At 48.4% G+C, this 17426-nt stretch overlaps 2 long non-coding RNA genes across 2 annotated transcripts; both read right to left on the bottom strand.

Moving 5' to 3' along the window:
* Nucleotides 1-1004: 1004 nt before the first annotated feature.
* LOC133274437 (uncharacterized) lies at nucleotides 1005-2777 on the bottom strand. Its single transcript, XR_009745146.1, has 2 exons — nucleotides 2555-2777; nucleotides 1005-1754 (listed from the first exon to the last, which is right to left on the bottom strand). It is a non-coding gene; the product is annotated as an uncharacterized LOC133274437 (long non-coding RNA).
* A 1278-nt stretch (nucleotides 2778-4055) lies between these two features.
* On the bottom strand, nucleotides 4056-16584 carry LOC133274436 (uncharacterized). The gene is made up of 3 exons (XR_009745145.1): nucleotides 15660-16584; nucleotides 13232-13523; nucleotides 4056-5311 (listed from the first exon to the last, which is right to left on the bottom strand). It is a non-coding gene; the product is annotated as an uncharacterized LOC133274436 (long non-coding RNA).
* Nucleotides 16585-17426: the final 842 nt, after the last annotated feature.

The following is a 17426-nucleotide window of genomic DNA, read 5'->3' as shown; positions in this document are numbered from 1 at the left end:
CAGAAAGGCAGAATACTTTCTACACACCTTTGCGGAAAACCCCAATATTTCTTTAATCTTGGCACCTCATCCTGGGGGGAAGGGAGAACTGCAAGCTGAGATGTATTCTTCCCATGTGCATTCCTCTACCTTCCTGTATCAGATAGAACAGACTTTTCCAGTGCCTTAAACTGGAGGGATCCCAATGTGGTTGACAAACAATCTCTCTCCAGCAGTTCACACAAGTTGCCCTCAGGGTATGGCAGCTCCCTCTCAGCTGCTTGGTCCTGAGGAAAAGGAGAGGGAAAACCAAGGGGATTTCAGAGGAGGCTAATGACCTGGCTGAGCAAGGTTCAGTCCAGCAAGAGGCTCCTCCTGCAGCCCTTCCCTGCCCTGGGGAAGGTGGGAAACTGCCATTTCCCCTTATCCTCTGGGGGCTGGAAGAAAGCAAGCTCTCTGCGCTCTCTTCCACTCTTTTCCTCTTTTTCATTTGCTTTTCTCTAATGAAAAGAGCTGGGACATTTCACTGCAACACAGACATCTACAGCCCCAGCCTCGAGCATTTCATGGGTGCTTTTCATGGGTGCTCTTCGCCCCCAGCCAGCCCTCATGGAACAGCAGCAGGGACCCCACACCTACCAGTCTGTACATGACCAGCACTTGCAGCATGTTTGCAGTGCACTGATTCCAAAGCTGTGTACCCAAGAATGTGTTGAAGAAGGTCAGGAAGCAGGGAGGAGAAGGTGGAGCTGAATCCTGCCCTTCAGCTGAGCCTCCATTCTTATGATAATCCAAGCTAGTCCTAACTGGACTTGTTTCACTTAACTGTTGAAGGACTAGTTCCAGGGAAGCATCTTTGTTCAGCACAGTGCTTACGCACGTGTTTAAAGGGACAAACTTGCATCACTCCTTCTTGAGTTGGGAACTCTTGTCTCACAGGGGAATTTTCCTCGTTCTTGCAGCCGCCTGTGCTTGAGCTGTTCTTTTCCCAGGCTGGGGTTTGCCTCATGTAAACACCAAACCTGTTTACTTTTCAGATGGTTTCGTTCGGGCTAGAAAAGGCATAAGAATTCATTGAGAATTTGTGGCTTCAGTGGGTAAAAGTGAACAGAAAAGTCACCAAGAGCAGGCTGCTTGCCGAAGGATGCGGAGTGGTCGGGTAAACACGGCTGGCCCTACCAGGGACGGTCAGTCTTGCCACTGCTGTGGAAACATGTGCTGACAAAGACAAATTAACCAAGCGGGAATGGCAGCATCCGCAACAGAGGCAGGAGAGGCTGAGGAAAAAGCAAAAGTGCCACCGTACAGAACATACAAAGCTGTGGGTACCTTGCTGTTTGGAAGATGGCTTTCTCCTCAGATGAAAGGGATGATAAGAATATTTTTGTCCAAAATAAAGCGTGTGGAAGGCAAAGGTTCACGGAGGTCAAAACAGTCCCTGGAGCACAACACAGGGTCAGAAAGTTATCAGGAACAGAGCAAACTCTAGAGCAAAACAGAGCTGCACTAGCACAGGAGTTTGACAGCAAAGGAGTTGTTCTTAGTCCCTGGGACAAGTCTTTGCTTTTTGCACACCAGCACTCATTTCTCTGCCTTCTCCACATGGATGAATTGTGCAGCTCATTGCTGTATTCAGGCCTAGGCCAGTTTGCCATGTGACAGCATGGCAGCCATCCTTGTTCTTCTCACCCTTCTTCTCTGGACGGTCTTCTCTGGAGGGTCTGGTGGCCCTCTCACAGCAGGAGTGGGTGCTGCCTGGGACAGGCCCATGACTTCTGAAGGCAGGCAGGGGAGGCAGAATCAGTACTTATGGCACAGCAATGTGAGCCAGAGTGCTGACAAGGCTCCTGACGGGTCCCTGACATTTCATGTGCCATGCCTCCAAGTGCACTGAGAGTGTGTTTAAGACTCTAGCAATGACGGTCCTTTGCTTGCCATATGCACCCTTCTGATGACACACACCATCAGTGGAGGAGAGTTCACAGTAACCTCCCCGGGACGTTCTTGGTCAAGAGACCAAGAAAGCCAGTGATATACTAGACATAAATATCTCTTGTTGCATGTCCAAACACAGTTCCGTGTGCTTGACATTAATATTCTATGTCTAATCAGGATGTTAGCAACTCCAGTTCATCTCCTTTCTGTAACTTCTGTCAGGGCTGACTAGCACAACACACATGGGATGTGCCTGACGGACAACAAGCCACACTGACCTTCCAAATGTAAAATTCCCTCCCGCAACACCTCTCCATGCAGGCAGACAGGATTAATGATTCCCAACCCATCAAGGCTCAGAGAGCTGTGCTGTGGCTCTGCTTACCCAGTATTCCTCAGACCTGCTCCTTGCTCCCACACTTTCCGTTTGACATTTGCTACATGAAACAGTATTTTTCATCTGTCACTCATCCACCTAAACCACCCAAATACTCATGAATCTTCTTCCTGTTTTCCTGATTTTTGCCTTCAGTATTAGGATTATCTGCAATCCTGATGGTCAACAATGAGAACTACCCATTGAAAGACACAACATAGAACTCAGTGTTCAAAGTCCTGTAAATCAGAGTACAGTAACTACCTGCAGAGAGAGTGAGCTTCAGCCTGCAGGGGAGGGTGGTGGTGATGCAAGCCAAGATGCAGCAGCCCTTCAGTCACCCCTGGCTGCACATCACACCATCCCCACTAGGCTCCACTCAATTCTGATTTAGCTGTTCCCTTCAAGCACCCCTTCCTCATTTCTAGTCTGACTTTTCTTTTAAAAAGGTACTTCCAGTCATTTTGCAGAATTGGGCAAGGGAGAAAAAAGATCACATGAGTGGTAGGGCTGGGAGGATGGTAAATTGCCCGAGTCGCTGGGGGAAACAGCTGGGTTCAGGCTGGTGGCAGTGCCGAGGCCAGAGCAGGCACCGCCACGGCAGCACCCTAATGGACACAGGCTGACAGGCTGATTGATCCCCAGGCTGCTTGTTTATGAAAACGGGACTCATTAGATACCAGGACTGGCAAATGCTGTGTGAGAGCTTTGACAGTGCTGGATTCTTAAACTGAATAATCTTTTGTCTTGAACAGTTGTGGAATAACCTCTGCAGAGCAGAATTTCCTTCTTATCTTTGTCAGTTAGGCATTGGCTTAGACTTTGAAATATATAGTCTTTCCTAAAAAAGTTATAGTGCTAGTTAATTCATATCCTTTCCCCGTTTATTGCATCTGAAAACTGGTATGTTGCATTCCTTGCGATCCCTGCTCACATGGAAGAGGCCTCATCGTTTTAGTAAGTTTCTTTATCTGCCTGTATCTCCCCTATTTTCCCCAGCAAGTGTGATGAGAAGCACACAAGAATATTCCAGCTGAAGATTTATCCCAGATTCACACAGTGGCAATACAATATTCTCTGGATTAGTTTCCATCCTATTACTGCATGGCTCCCAGAGGTGAACTGCTCTGAGCCCTCAGGACCTACAGCTTCTGCTTCTTTGCAGTATTTCAGCAGTGCCAGCACTAATCACCTCCTGGCCACTAAGCCTCATGGAGATGCTCCTGTGAAAGACACTGCTCCCAGCTTTTTGAAAATCCATGTCCTGCTGTTATTTCCCACAGCAGGAAACACTCCATAACTTCTAGCAGCTGCAGGAGCAGGATTTCCCTTAGCAGAGGAAAGTGAGCTGCAGATTTCTCACTGCAACATAGCAGATCAGGTGGGTGTATGGATTCACCTGGGGTTGAAATGAGAGCAGTGTCCGCAGCTCCTTGGCTCTCTCTGCCCTCCCCTGTTTCTGCACACAGATGCTGGTCCCTCACACTCTGATCCTTAGGTGCTGGTTCCCAGTCCTGGGGATGGTTGTTTTCTGAGACACCAGCCTTTGCCTTTATATGTTCTCAGTGCCTAAGGGTGCCTTGTCTGTAGCAGCTGAGTTGCACTAGTAGGGGTGTTTATCCATTTTTGCTTTTGCTATGGGAATTACTTAGCTTCTCTGCAGTGCTGCAAGCTTCCTTAGCTGCTCTACTTTCTTCCCTGTTCCCAGAAAACCTGGTAGCCCTCTCCCAGGCTTCCTGCTCCCAACAAACTAAAAGAAGGTCCTATATTTTCTGCACCTTTGTGCTTCACATTCTCTCCTTACCCACCAAACTGCCATCTAGCATTTTTCCTGCTGTAGTCTGTGCTCCTACTGGCTGCTCTAGGCTTGGATGTTCATTTTCTGAAGGATCTCTTTGCCTTGAATAACCTCTCATGCCTTGTGTCCTAGACAGATGGGGGGGGGATGTTCCCTGCCTTGCTCTGGATATTGCTGTCTGCTGCAATAGTGTTATCAATAAAAGAAACAATGAAAAAGCTCTCCTGGATATTTATCCAAAACTCTTCCTCTTCATAATGCCCTCTCTCTTCCTTCCCCATTTCATTCCTCCACCACCTCTTCCTTACCCCGCTCCCCTGCACACTTTGCTTTCTCACTTCCCTGGCTTTCTTCATCCCTCCCCTTGTACTCCCTCCTTCTTTCACTGCCTCCATCCTTCCCTCCCTCTCCTTGGCTCAGTATTCAAAATCCCTGCCCATAGCGACGAAAGGAAAAACAACAACACAACACTCCAGCCTGAGGAGGCCAGAGCACGGGATTCCTTCCGAGAAACCTCAGAAACCAGGGAAAAGAGGGAAAGCAAACAGTGAGACCAGGAAGAAGCCTGAAGAGAGCAAGGACATTTCAAGGGGGAGGGATGAGCTGGTATCTCAGGGAAACTTGGTGGGGTCTGAGACAAACACAGAGACATGATCACAGATCCAACCCAGAAACAGCAGTGCAAGTTCTGCTTTCTGGGGGAAGGAGCTGGGTCAGGAAGCCCAGCTCCTGCAGAAAGAGCCACATTGCACAGTTATGGAAAGGGCAGAGATAACTGTACAGATGGGGAGGAAAGAGAAAGCTGTGACTTGCTCTAGAGAGTGGATGGGCCAATGCCCTGGGCCACAAACAGGCGAAACCCCTACACCAGAGGGAGAAGGGCTGATTTCCCCAGGGATGGTGGGGAATTCTCCATGCCAAAGGCAGACTGTGGGCCCTGGGGCTGAAGGGTTAATACCCCACAGGAGGGCCCTGGGGAATCCACAGTAAATAGGTGTGGTTTTCTCTGCAACTCCAAGAGGCATTTTCCCTCTGTACCAGTCTGGACAGGTGAGAAATCGGAAGAAGTTGGAGCCTGTGCTTCCCACTAGCACAAAGCAGGGCTGTTAGCACAGGTCTCGATGTTTGTTTGCACACTCCAGCCTGGCTGCTTAACTCCGTAGTAGCCAGTGCCAGGAATCTCTGGCAGTCAGCATGGTGGTCCCCCGGGTACAAGCACCTGCCTGTTAATGGAAAGCCACCAGATTAATGGTGCAGCACAAGGAGCCTTAGTCAGTTACTCATTGCAGAAAGGAGAAATTCAGCGATAAGCAAAAGAGGCAAATAAGGTATGTGCAGGAAAGGCGACTTTCTTCCTTTCCTCTCCCTCCCACATCCCACAGGCCTGTGCCCCGTACCCCAGTACTGCACTGCCCCTCCTTCCTTGTCCCATCCCTCACAACCACCCTCCCCAAGGGCTCTGCCTTGCCCTCCCCATGCCACATCTCCACATTGAACTACAGGAATTCTCTTTCTTCCCACAAGCCAGCCTCCCTGCTGCTAGGCAAGGAGAGCCAAGAACCAAAGTTTTCAGTTGCCTCTGCTCCATTTTCCATTCTTAATCTGGGACATTCAAATCCTGAGGATAATTTTCCCTTCTTCAAATGAATTTTAAACATAGCTGGCTTCCAAAAAGGTAGACCTGGAAGAGACGCTGGATCACTAAATCCAGCCATAAACTCTAGCAGCATCACTTATATAAACCCTGTTCCTACTAGAAAGCTGCTTGAGGATCCTACTGCTAAGAAAGGAAGAAATATTCTATTACTCTCCAGCCTAAATTTGCTCATTCCCATTTGTTCTGGCAATAAAAGGCAGAGCACCCAAGCAGCAAAGTGCTGGGTAGGATATAAGCCTCAGAACAGAATTCAAACAAATCAGATTGAATCACAAAGAATAACACCAAGGAATGAAAGCAGAACTGTTTGCAAAGCCATTAATCTCAGGCTTGGAAGTGCTGGTTCCCCCAGCCATTTCAGACCTCAAAAGCTCCTCAGTCCTATAGAGTCCCCACATCTCTTCGATTCCCCAAGTGCATATTGGAGCCATGACCCCACTGTGCCTCCGTACCAACAGTTCTTACGAAAACTGCTTCCACAGAAAGACATTTGCATGACGACCTATCCCTCACACAATTCCCAAGTCCTACCTAGCACAGCCACTGCCAAACTGTAGCTGAGCTTTAGCCCAGGAGAGCTGCACAAAAGGAGAATACCAGTGTCTGCAGAGAGGACAAGGCCTATATTGTCTAAAGTGCAACATATAAAACAGTGAAATGAGCTTGCAGAGGCCTGAAAGCTTAAGGAGAGATACTACAAAGCCCTGGGAAATTGAAACTGCAGGTGCTGAACCTTCCTTCTGCCTGCTGCTCATAGACACCACTGAAGTCAGCAAGAAGTTGTTTATTTTAGGCTTTTGGTCAAATTCTGTTTGCAAGAAGCCAAGACGGTGATGCTAGACACAAAAGCATCCCAGCAGAAACATGGCTCCCCAGCTTACATGGGTAGATACAGCCGGGCCACAGATACTTGCACTGAATCATAGACTCCTGTCTACCCAGCTGTGGATGAGGATAATGGCAAATACAGCAGAAGAGATGGGGGAAACCATCTGCTCCTCTCGCTTCATTGCGCTGTGAAACTGTAGGCTCTGTTTGGGATAAAACAGCACTTATTTCCAAGGCAACAAATTGCAGTATCGCAAACAACAGAGGACCAGGAGATGCCTGCAGGTCGGAAGCTGAAAGAATGTCCTTTGCGGAGGCACAGGCGGACTGAGCAAAGATGAGGCAGGACTCTGAGCCCTCGCCCAGGGCACTGGTTTTTAGTGGTGTATTTCTCTACAATCTGACTGAAGGAAAAGCCATAAAAGCTGTAGATGCAAAGGGTCCTTTTGGTGCCCAGTGCCTAGATCTAGAAGCAGTCTGGCCAAGTCATAGCAAAGAAATTCCTGGGACAAAACCTCTGTATTCTGCTGCACCTCTACTTGTCACCTCCATGTGACAAGTGATTATATCCAAGCAAGGAATCATAAAGCTGGCTCTGATGGCCTGACATGAAGAAGACAGAGCCCCGAGATAAATCCCCGAGAGACATAAGCATAAGCAGAAAATGGGCTTGAGTAGAAGTGACTGAGGTGAATAAAAGTTGCAGGAATAAAACTGCAGCAGAAAGAGGAAGCCTTCTTTAGGGGAGGAATGAGGCTGAGCAGGAGGAACAGGAGTGATAGGCATAAACAACACTGATTTAAGTAAGCTATTGAGTGCTAAAGAGATAACACACTGCAGAAGAGCATAACCTGTTCAGGAGAAAAATATAAAAAGGAGAGCTGGGCTATTTCCTGGGGATGGAGCATGTTCTCTGTGGGGAAGATGGACCAGCTAAACACACATAAGTTCAATTCATGGGGCTAAAATGTGGGGTGCAATGAAAAGGGGGGAAATAAGTGGGTGAAGAGAGGGAAGACAAACCAAGAAGAAGAAATAGGAGTGTGACTCTAATGACAGACAGCAGAAACTGTAATCACAGGAGATACAAGCCACAGGGATTTTGTCAGCTTAGGTGTCTGTTTAAAACACAGACTTGGGATCCAAAAGACCTGAGTAAATTGGTCTCTGTACACCCAGGTGCAGCTTAGGGATGCCTTAAATGCCAAGGAGCTTGAGAACTGGTGTGCATCTCTCCACAGCACCACTGCTGCAACTCCTGAGATGCTCAACCCATGTCCTCCCAGCACTCCTGGGACTCTCAACCCTAACATCCCACGGTGGGATCAGGGGAGTTCTGCTCCTACAGAGGCAGGGAGCAGAGCACAGAGCCAAGGAAAGCCACTCAGTGCAGAGGCCAGGAAGAGAAGTAGCAGAAGGGTAGGGAAGCTGCCCTGGAAGGGTGCTGAAGACCTGTAGGTGAGAAGAAGGTCATGCATACGAATGGACATGGAAGAAAGTGACAGAATGAAATGGAGAAGGGTAAGAACAGAGGTGCCAGAGCTGACCTTCTGAGGCTGCAAAAGCAAACAGAAGAAACCTGAGAAACTGGAGGACACGAGAAGAAAGTCCAGGGCTGCTACTGCCCATGGAGAAGGGAAGACAGCTGGGCAGGGGGAAGGTGCAGCTGCTCACAAGCAACTTTACTGAATGCTTCTCTGAAAAAGTCATTAGTATCAGTCTCAGAGTAAGAACAGTTAATGGGTTACAGGAAAGATCCCAAGGCAAAATCAGATGGGGCAAGCAAAAGATTCCGTTGTGCAAGTTTTCAGTAGGGCAAACTACAGTTCCTTGATGAGTTTGGCAGTGTAACAAGGGGCAGAGGAGAGAAGCAGAACGCCATCCCTCAAGACACCTCAGTGATCTGCATGTTCTGGAGTTAACGGGCTGCCAGGATGACCAGTGCGAGCCAGCACTGTTGTACAAGCTGGAGTGGACTTTCCAGGAACCAAGGAAAACCACAAACTGCCTTTGTGACGTGAACGAAGCATTTGTGGACCAGACAAATGTCTTGGCTCATTCCAATTGATAGCCATCAATCTGTTCCCTGGAAGGCTGGGGCAGATATATCCCATGTGAGACTGAACTCTCCAGTGCCACCAATACATAGGAATTGTGAAATCAATTTTAGCCCATGGCAGCAAGAAGGAGCCACTGGCCCCTCATGGGTTTTTCCCATGAGGAGAAATGCAGTACCTCCATTTTAGAGTGGGAAAGGTTTCTGTCCTTCCTTTCCCTGCTCAATTCTTCCATACAAACATCTTCCTCTGTGCACTCTGTGACTCCATGATGTCTTCCTATTAACAGACTCCTTTGAAAAAAGGAAGTCTTCCTTTTGTGCACACTCAGCCCTGTGTCACTGCTGTTTGGATCCATGCTCCAGCAGTCCTGAGGAAATCCAGTGTGGGATGCAGCTAGATGCTGCACGGTAAGGTAGCACAGCACACAGAGGCAATATACAGATTGCCTTCAGGTGTGTGAGGGGTTAAGTCCAGCAAGAAACACTTCTGCTGCTTAAACCAAATTTACTTGATTTCTTCTTTTTCTCTTTTTTTTTTTTTGTTCAGGAGTTCATGAAAAGGGTGAAAAAAAAGCTGCTATTTGTTTTGCCCCTGCTGGAGCCATGAAGGGAGCTCTGCAGAGTGGACAGTACAGTCACTGTGGCATCGCAGCAGTGAGGGAGCTGAACTGGGAGCTGTGAGGTGAAGGTCCCTGTTTAACAGCTTTCCGTTTGTTTATCGAAAAAATATTGTTCCATCATAAAAATTCCCAAAATAGTTCAGGTCTTGACAGACTGACTGGCAGCTGCCCAGCTCTGCAGGATCCTGCTAAATGAAAGGAATACAAAGAGCTAATCTGGTACCCATGGCCCAGCGCTCACAGCTTGGGAATCCACACAGACTCAAGGCTCAGCTGCCCCAGTAGGTGCGGGGTACGGTACAGAGTTCTCTGGTCAAGGGCTGGGTTTACTGATGGCAGCAGCTTTTCCATAGCTATCAGGCAGGCTGATGAGGAAGGCAGTGCTTGCTTTGTAATGAATGATCAGCTTCTGCTTCATTTTTATACCAAATTTGATTTGTTTTTTCCCTTCCACCCAGCTCTATAAAGCTTTACCTTGACAAGACAGGCAGCCCCACACTAATGGCTGTATCTCTCTGAGGCCTTCAATTCCTAAGAGCTATTAGTGGCTCCTTTGGGTATACTTTTTCATACAGGCATTGTTCTGGCCTACTGCAAGAACACCCTGAGCAAGCTAATGTATTGCTTGTTGCTGAGAATATCTTAGGATGACAACCTACTGTTGCTGCGGATCGCGGTGATCTTATTGCACATGAATGGAAAGTGTCAAACGGCACATGGCAGCCAAGTCAGAGAGAGTCATCCTCTCTAGGAAGAGCAAAAGGCCACCGTGAAGTCCTGCAGCCTGCCATGGTGACCAAAGGACCATGCGCGCTGTGACTCACAGCACAGAGAAGCAGCAAATCCAGATTAGCTCATGCAGAATTAGCAGCCTCTGTGGAAAGAACCTATCCTCACCAAATCTCAGACATCTCCCCAGCTGCAGAATTAACTTCTCCATGGCCCTCATGGCGCCCAGGGCAGGTCTGCTTTAGGGAGGAACAGGGGAAATTTGCACTCCAGATCATTCCCAGAACTGGCCTCATGGGATTCTCCATTCATTCCTTAGGCATTCTGGGTACACAGCCTCCAAACCAAGCCAGGCTCTAGCCATGGATTTGGTGGAGGGTGCAGGGATGAACATTCCCCAGTGCTTTCCCCCATTAATGGTCTGCAAAGCCAGGCTGGCTGGTGCTACAGGAAGGGTCAGGGTGTGCAGGGCCATTGCAGGCTGTGGTGGTTCCTCCTGTGACAAGATCAGTTTGGCCTCTTGTTGTGGGGCATTTCTGAGCAGTGTCACAGCCAGACACGGCAGCTGTCTCAGTACTGGTGAGCTCAGGGCTACCCAAGCTTGCTTGGGTTAGGTACCCCTGCCACAAAAGGGAGGTGGGGCTGGTGGAAACGGGACAGCTGGTCAGCTCTCAGCCAGGCCACCACAAACCAGTCAAAAGCAACAGGTGACACTGCTAATGGGTTTCATGTGATTTTGAGGTTTCTTTCAAGCTGCATGTGGTGCGCATGCTGTTGGCTGGGGCTCCCTTCACCTATCTGTAGCACCAGGGAGAATGGCTGACAACCAGTTTCCACTGGAGGTACACTGTCACTGCAGGGTGGCTCTGTTCCATGATAGGACACTTTTATTGACCCATTTCCACATACTGAGTTGAGTCCAGGTGAATCATGTGGTTTCTTACAACAGAAAACAGACCCATGGGCACTGGGTATTATTCCTGTCCTGTCAGCCTCAACAACACAGGAGCTGAGCATTTCACAGCACAAAGAAGAGGAGAGCCTTTTGCTGAGGAAGGGCCTTGGAGGAAGAGGAGGCATGGTTTGCACATCAGGGCAAGCTGGAAACATCCTCAGAAGCTCCTATAAGCAACACACAGCTTGCAGCTTTCCCATGTGAGCCTGGGGAGCAGAGAGCTTCCAAGAGCTTTCAGCTGCGCTCTGCTTGCCCAGGCTGACCACCACATCCAAGCCAGCACCCACTCCTCACCCTTTCCCCTCTGCATTCAGCTCTTCCAAGCTCTGCAGAAGAGTTTAACAGGTGCATGGCAGGAATATGCTGGGGCTATGGTCACTGGGTGAAGGCAGAAGGACTAGAGGGAGAGGAAGTGTCTCTGAAACGTTATTTTGGGATAACTGTAGACAATGGGCTTGCTGATCTGGTTGTTGAAGTGCCCGATCTTTACAGACTGTTTTCCTTTTGTGCTTGCTTTCCTATAGACTGTGAGAGGACTCCTTGTGCAGCTGTGGATATACTCCAACAAACCTGCTTCAGGATAAAAAGTGACCGCAACCTCCAGCCCCTTTTCTTGTCCTTCTTCCCCACATTTGCCCGTGTCTCATATTCACATGGACAAGTGTCTCTGGTCTGACGTTTTTGTGAGGTGGGGCTGATGAGAGGCAGGGCTGGAAACTTGTCTCCTTCAGCCCTCACAAAGCTTACTGGGGGGGACAGAAACTGACCCCCATAGATTGCATTTAACCACTCTCAACCCTATAAGGCAGTTGCCACCTTCCTTCTGCCCTTGCTGTGCTCTCAGGCCCTGAGTCACCCATTTCCTCTTCCACTGGTGGGGCAGGTGATGCACAGGACTGGTACAGTTCTCCCAGTACCCTCAGTCATATTTTCCCTCTTATCTTATGACTACCACTTAGGACATAATCATTGGCAGACCAAGCAGGCAAGGGCACAAGCCCTTGTGAGAGGGTGTTCCCCTTTCACATTTTAATCCTCCAGGGCTGGCACTACAGCCTACGCTAAACAAAACCAAGGCTTCAAGTCTACAAAGAAGACAAAATGCTGTCATATTGCTCCAGGGTTACCAAAGCAAATTATGGACTCATCATTCACCAAAACCAAAAGCCTCAAAACACTAAAGAGCCCCAGTCTTATTCCCATCTTTTTGAGTAGTGTATAAATAGGAGATTGTTACTAATCTCTTTCCAAGAAATAGCAGTTGAGAAACCCATGGGCTTGGGCCCATAATTTGGGTGTCTGGGGCTCACTTAGGCCCACAGATACAGTTGCTTCTCTCACCTATAGCTCTTCCTGCTCTGTAGATGTGATTGTCCATTTAAGACCCCACTTCAGGCCTCGGCTCGTATCACAGAACAGCCCCCAACCAAAACATACATTTGCCTTTCTGCACTCTTTGCTTGGAGACCCTTCCACTCCAAACAGTATGGGAGTGAAATAAAGCTGGGGGGAGTGGTCTCTGGAATCCCACTGACAGCACATAAAGCACAAATTGACCATAGCTGTACCGGACTCCTTCTCCCTCAAATGAAAAATCAGAGAGAAGGGGCACAATTATTGAACTTACCTCTGCTCCAAAGTATTGAGTGAACAAAAGCCTAAATAAAGGCTTTATGGCTCAAGGAAGCCAACAGAACTCCCAGGCGCACCCTGTCAGCATACAAAATCCCCCAAGTCCCACCCTGCTCATCCCTTGGCTTGTGCATTTGGTTGCTATCAGAGAACTCTAACTTGTTATCAAGACGCATTTTACATTATTTGTTATCATTACATAGAAAGTAATCCGATCTGTTATTATTTATTGCTGTTCCCATCTTGCCAGATATGGGACTCCCACCCCCTCCCTGGGGAGACACAGTTCACTTCTAGGAAGTACTTTCCTGATGCTCAGTCTAAATTTTGTCCTTTGTTAACATAATCTCCATCTCCCCACAGATGTTTGGAAACAACAATGCTTCCCTACCTTAGTCATCTTTTGGCTAAACTGGTTAGCATTATGCTCAATCTATCTTCCCTGTCTATCAACAGCTCCAACTACCCCCAGTTCAGGTCACTATATTTGTTGAACTCTTCAAGGAAGATTCTCACTCTCCTCCTCAGAGAGGAAAATCACACTGACATTTCCCGTAGCCGTAACACAACACAGATCCTGCCGGACTTGCTCCCCACTGCTATCCTTTGGACGGCACGCCAAAAATCAGTGAAAGTTATTGGAAAGTTAATTTCATCCCTTACCTTTCCGTTTCCATAAGAATAGGACCATCCTTGCTACAAACCTGATGCTCAAAAGCATAAACAAATTATCACAGTCCTTTTTCAGCCAGTCTGCAGACAAGTGTCCATACTGGAATTGGTGAATCCAGGGCATGAGGTTTTGTGAAAACTGTAGGGGAGGGTTGTTATCTGCTTTGTCCCTTCCTCAAATTGCCCATGACATTGGCTCTTTGGAGAGCAGGAGGGTGGGAGCTCCACATTGATCTCATCCATCACAGATGGTGGGAGGAAGACCAGCCCAAGCTCCTGAGCACTAGGGAAGGAGAAAATTAAGACTACGCATTGGCAATGAGCAACTGGCTAAAAAAGAAAGCTCCCCCTGTCAAAGCAGCTTAATGGGCCCTACTTTCACTCCTCAGTACTATACACCAGCCCTGTCAGTTTGAAGCTCCCGTTGCATGAAGCTCTAGGGAGAAGTATTTCACACACATTCTCCACATTTCATTTTGAGAAAAATCACAAAGATAATTGCCTAGTTCAAGCAGTCACTGGCTGACATCATTCTTCACGCTCCCTGTGCTGTGTGGGGTATTGCTCACTTAACTCACATTAACTGGCTCTAGCTTTGGGCTTCTCCTTCCCACCCTCCCAAGGATCCTGTGATAGTGGGTGGATCACATTAAAAAAGCAGAGCTGACAGCACCTAAGCAATCTCTGCGTGATATTGCTTCCCACCTCCAGAAAAGTCGTGCTTTCTTAAGCAGGGTGGGGGATGCACTGTGCTGGCCACACTGAACGGGGAAAGGACTGCAGTCAAGCAGACCTACAGCGCAGGACCTGGAAGAGGCTCCACCAGGGGCTGGTGGTCACGCAGGACATGGGACCTATGGAGAGCTGCAGAGAGAGAGAGCAACCACAAAGGAGAAATAGCTTGGGAGAGCTGCTGCAGAGCTTAGTCTGTTTTTTGTGTGCTCTGTGGCAGCACTGAAAGCACCACTGCTTGTTTATCTCTCCTGGAAGTGGATTAAGCAGAACTGCAGCATGGTATGCAGAGTTCAGTGTCCTCGCAGGGAACTCGTGCAGAACAGCCACCACTCTCACACTTTCTGCTGTCAGCATTCTCTGCTGCATGTGGTAGAAACATGGCAGAACCAAGGAGAAATTAAAAGAAAGAACTATCTCTTTTGATGCCTGGTGGTGAATGAAAGCCAATTCCAAGCAGAGCAATGGGGATGGGAACACAGAGCATTAATTCCTCTCCTTTAGAGATTGGGAAAGGACTTGTGAATGTTTCCTTTTCTGCATTCTGCCATTAACAGTTCTGCAGGGTGATATCATCGGGGCCTTTTCCAAACCCAGAGTGTCTCAGACATTACAACACCAGGTTTTGGCTGCCTGTACATATCACCAGCTACACCCACTCCAGCCCCCTCCCTGCAGCACTCCCGGAGGGACCAGTGAAACCTCTTACTGCCTCTGGACTCTTGAGAGCTTTGCTCAGAATCCCAGCAGTCACAAGTCCCCTGTGAGACCTCATCCCTGGACACTGCAGCTACTCTTACCCAACTGCTCTCGAAAGCATCTCAGATAAAAATAGACTCTACTTGCTCCAAAGAGTCTAACACTCTGAGCCACATTGGTTTTAAGCCAAGAGAACAAGCAGCTCATGATGCCAGGCACCAGGATGCTGATGGGCGGGTTTGGAAGTAGAGGGAGGAAGGAGGAGAGCAGGTGCCTCTGAAAATTATTTCCAGAAAGGCCATGGTCAATGCAAAGGTCCATTTCCCTACTGCTGTACAGCAACTACTGGGGAAATCAATGGCCCCAGTTTAAAACATGCTCTTGTCAAAGCCACTTGAAAGCTGGAGGAAGGAGAGCTGCTCTCCCTACTCCCCAGCAGTTATGTGCTCACATTCTGCACTCCAACAAGTTCACCTCTGTTGCACCCATATTGCTAGCTGCAGCAAGGGAGAGTTGCAGCTCTCCTCTATGTATGGTGGGGGCCCACATCCAAGCTAGCTCTGTGTCAGCATAAGGAGGAAATGTCTCCACTGACATTAATGAAATTACTCCAGTGTCAAGTCAGGCCAAGTGTGAACAGAATCAGGGTACATCAGTATGTTGGAGATTTGTGACCACAGAGCAGCCTATCAGCACAACAGACAAAAACAGTGTGTCAGGGAAGAGGTTTTAGTTCCAATTTGTCCAAAAATCACACACACACAAAAAGCAGCAGTTATTTGAAAAATGCCTGAGCTGGGTTCCTCAAAATAGTGGGAGTTTCATGTAGTGCTTACCCCAAGCAGTGTGTTAGCAACACGCTAAGGCAGCCTTCTGTAAAGAGCAAAAGCGCCAAAGGCAGAAGGAAAATAAACAAACCAAATGCCTGGGCTGTTCCACTGGCCAGCCCAGATGTCAGCTTTGCTGTTAATAACACCAATGATCTGACCTGCTTCCGTGCCTGCAGTCATATCCAGGAAGGTGTGAGGAGCCCCGGAGGTGCAGACAGCATGTGCTTGACGTGTGAGATGGTCCCCCAATGGGTTTACATGACAGCCTGGCAGCTCTCCTCTACAGATGTGCTCTGTCAGTGTAAAACCTCCCAGGGCTGTCGGCCTGCTCCCAGCAGTCTCATCCACTCCCCTTATGCTTAAGGATCACAAAACTGCAAGGCTTTATTCTGTTTACTGTGAGGAGATGTTGCCTGGATCCTTTTTGGATGGAAACTCTCTACTTCTTTGCTCTCTAGCAACCTTGGTCAAGGTTCCCCAGAGCTTTTTCCAGCCCACCGGACAGTTAAGTTTCTCCAAAACAGGACTGGTTTGATTCAAATCCAGTATTTGATCCAATGGCTTAGCTACATTCCTGCTAGGATACTGCCTTCAGTATCACCACTCCGCCTGTTTAGCAAGCAATCCACGGATGAGAAAGACAAGACCATGCCAGCGGTTACTGGGTTCACCGAAGCAAACTAACCACAAAGGTCCAGAGCTGGCAGCCATTAGCCAGGAAGAGATCTGCTCCTAAGGCTCTGCTCTGCCATTGCTCGGGCAGCTTTCTGCTGCTATTGTTTCCCCTCTCTCTTCAAAGATTTATTTTGGTACTGACAGGGACACTGCAAGGGCCTTTCTTTCCCTTCTCCATTCTAAAGCACTTTATTTTCTCTCTCTCTCACCCTCTGTGTAAATGAGAGAGCCCATTTCCCTTCAGTGATTAATTCCTTTTGGCCTTCACAACTCAGAAAGTTCTTCTGTTACTGCTGGTTTTGTCCCTCTCAGATTCAATATGCACCTTGAATCATATAAGATGGCTCCAAGCACTTCCCTTCGGGAAAATGGGTTAAAATCCAGCCTAAGTCCTCAGAGTGGACACTCAGGGAAGGACACGATGGGTAGGGGTAAGAAAAGGTATATGACGCCAGTGTACAGCACTGGCAAAAGCATTACTTCCCTGCTTTAAAAGGGATGTTGACCGCTGGGGAATGAAAGGGGAAGAGAGACTCCAAAGGCTGAGAGCTGCACTATTTGCTCCATAGTAAGCTCAGCCTGTTTGGCCTCTCAAATAGAAGAACATGCCTTTATGCCAGTGCAATCCTAGGGAGTAAATATGTGGCACACAAAAAGTCTTTAATCTCCCAAGAAAGGAAGAACGGGAACCACAGCCAGATGCCATAAGCAGGCAATACCTGATGAGAAATAAACCACTGTTTTGTACAGCGTGGCTGATCAACCCATGGACATGGTAGGTTCCCTGTCTCCATTCGATTCTGCACTGAGGCTGGTTAACTTCCCAAAAGCACTGCTGACAAGCACATATTATTGGGTGTGGGACAGGGGTAACTACATGAAATGAAGGGGCCAGTCTTATACAAGAGGTGAGGCTGGATGAATGCCTGTCAAACCTGGGGAGCCTGTGAATTACCAGAGCTCTCGTTTTGCCTGTGGCATTTCTGTAAACCTGCCACTGGTGCTGGTTCAGTGCTGGCACATGTCCTGGAAGCACACCTTCTCCAAGCGGCTTGTTGTTCCAGGTCTGCTGGAGACTGAATTTGCTCCCCTGCCTCTGACAAGAAAGTTTCGGCTTTCCTTGTATAACCCTGCAGAAGTAGGGGCCATGTGCTCCCTATTCAAATGGAGAGGATGGTGGCTGGTCAAGGTGACCCAAAAATCACAGAGCACACTGAAGACCCAGCAAATCATCCCTGATGAGAAGCTCT

The sequence above is a fragment of the Pezoporus flaviventris genome, unplaced genomic scaffold, assembly GCF_033815535.1.
Source record: "Pezoporus flaviventris isolate CSIRO_AGI_PZ_B2104156 unplaced genomic scaffold, CSIRO_AGI_Pfla_v1 ptg000036l, whole genome shotgun sequence".
Taxonomy (NCBI): Eukaryota; Metazoa; Chordata; class Aves; order Psittaciformes; family Psittacidae; genus Pezoporus; species Pezoporus flaviventris.
The sequence above is the reverse complement of the archived record's forward strand: the minus strand, read 5'-3'. Positions and strand labels throughout refer to the sequence as shown.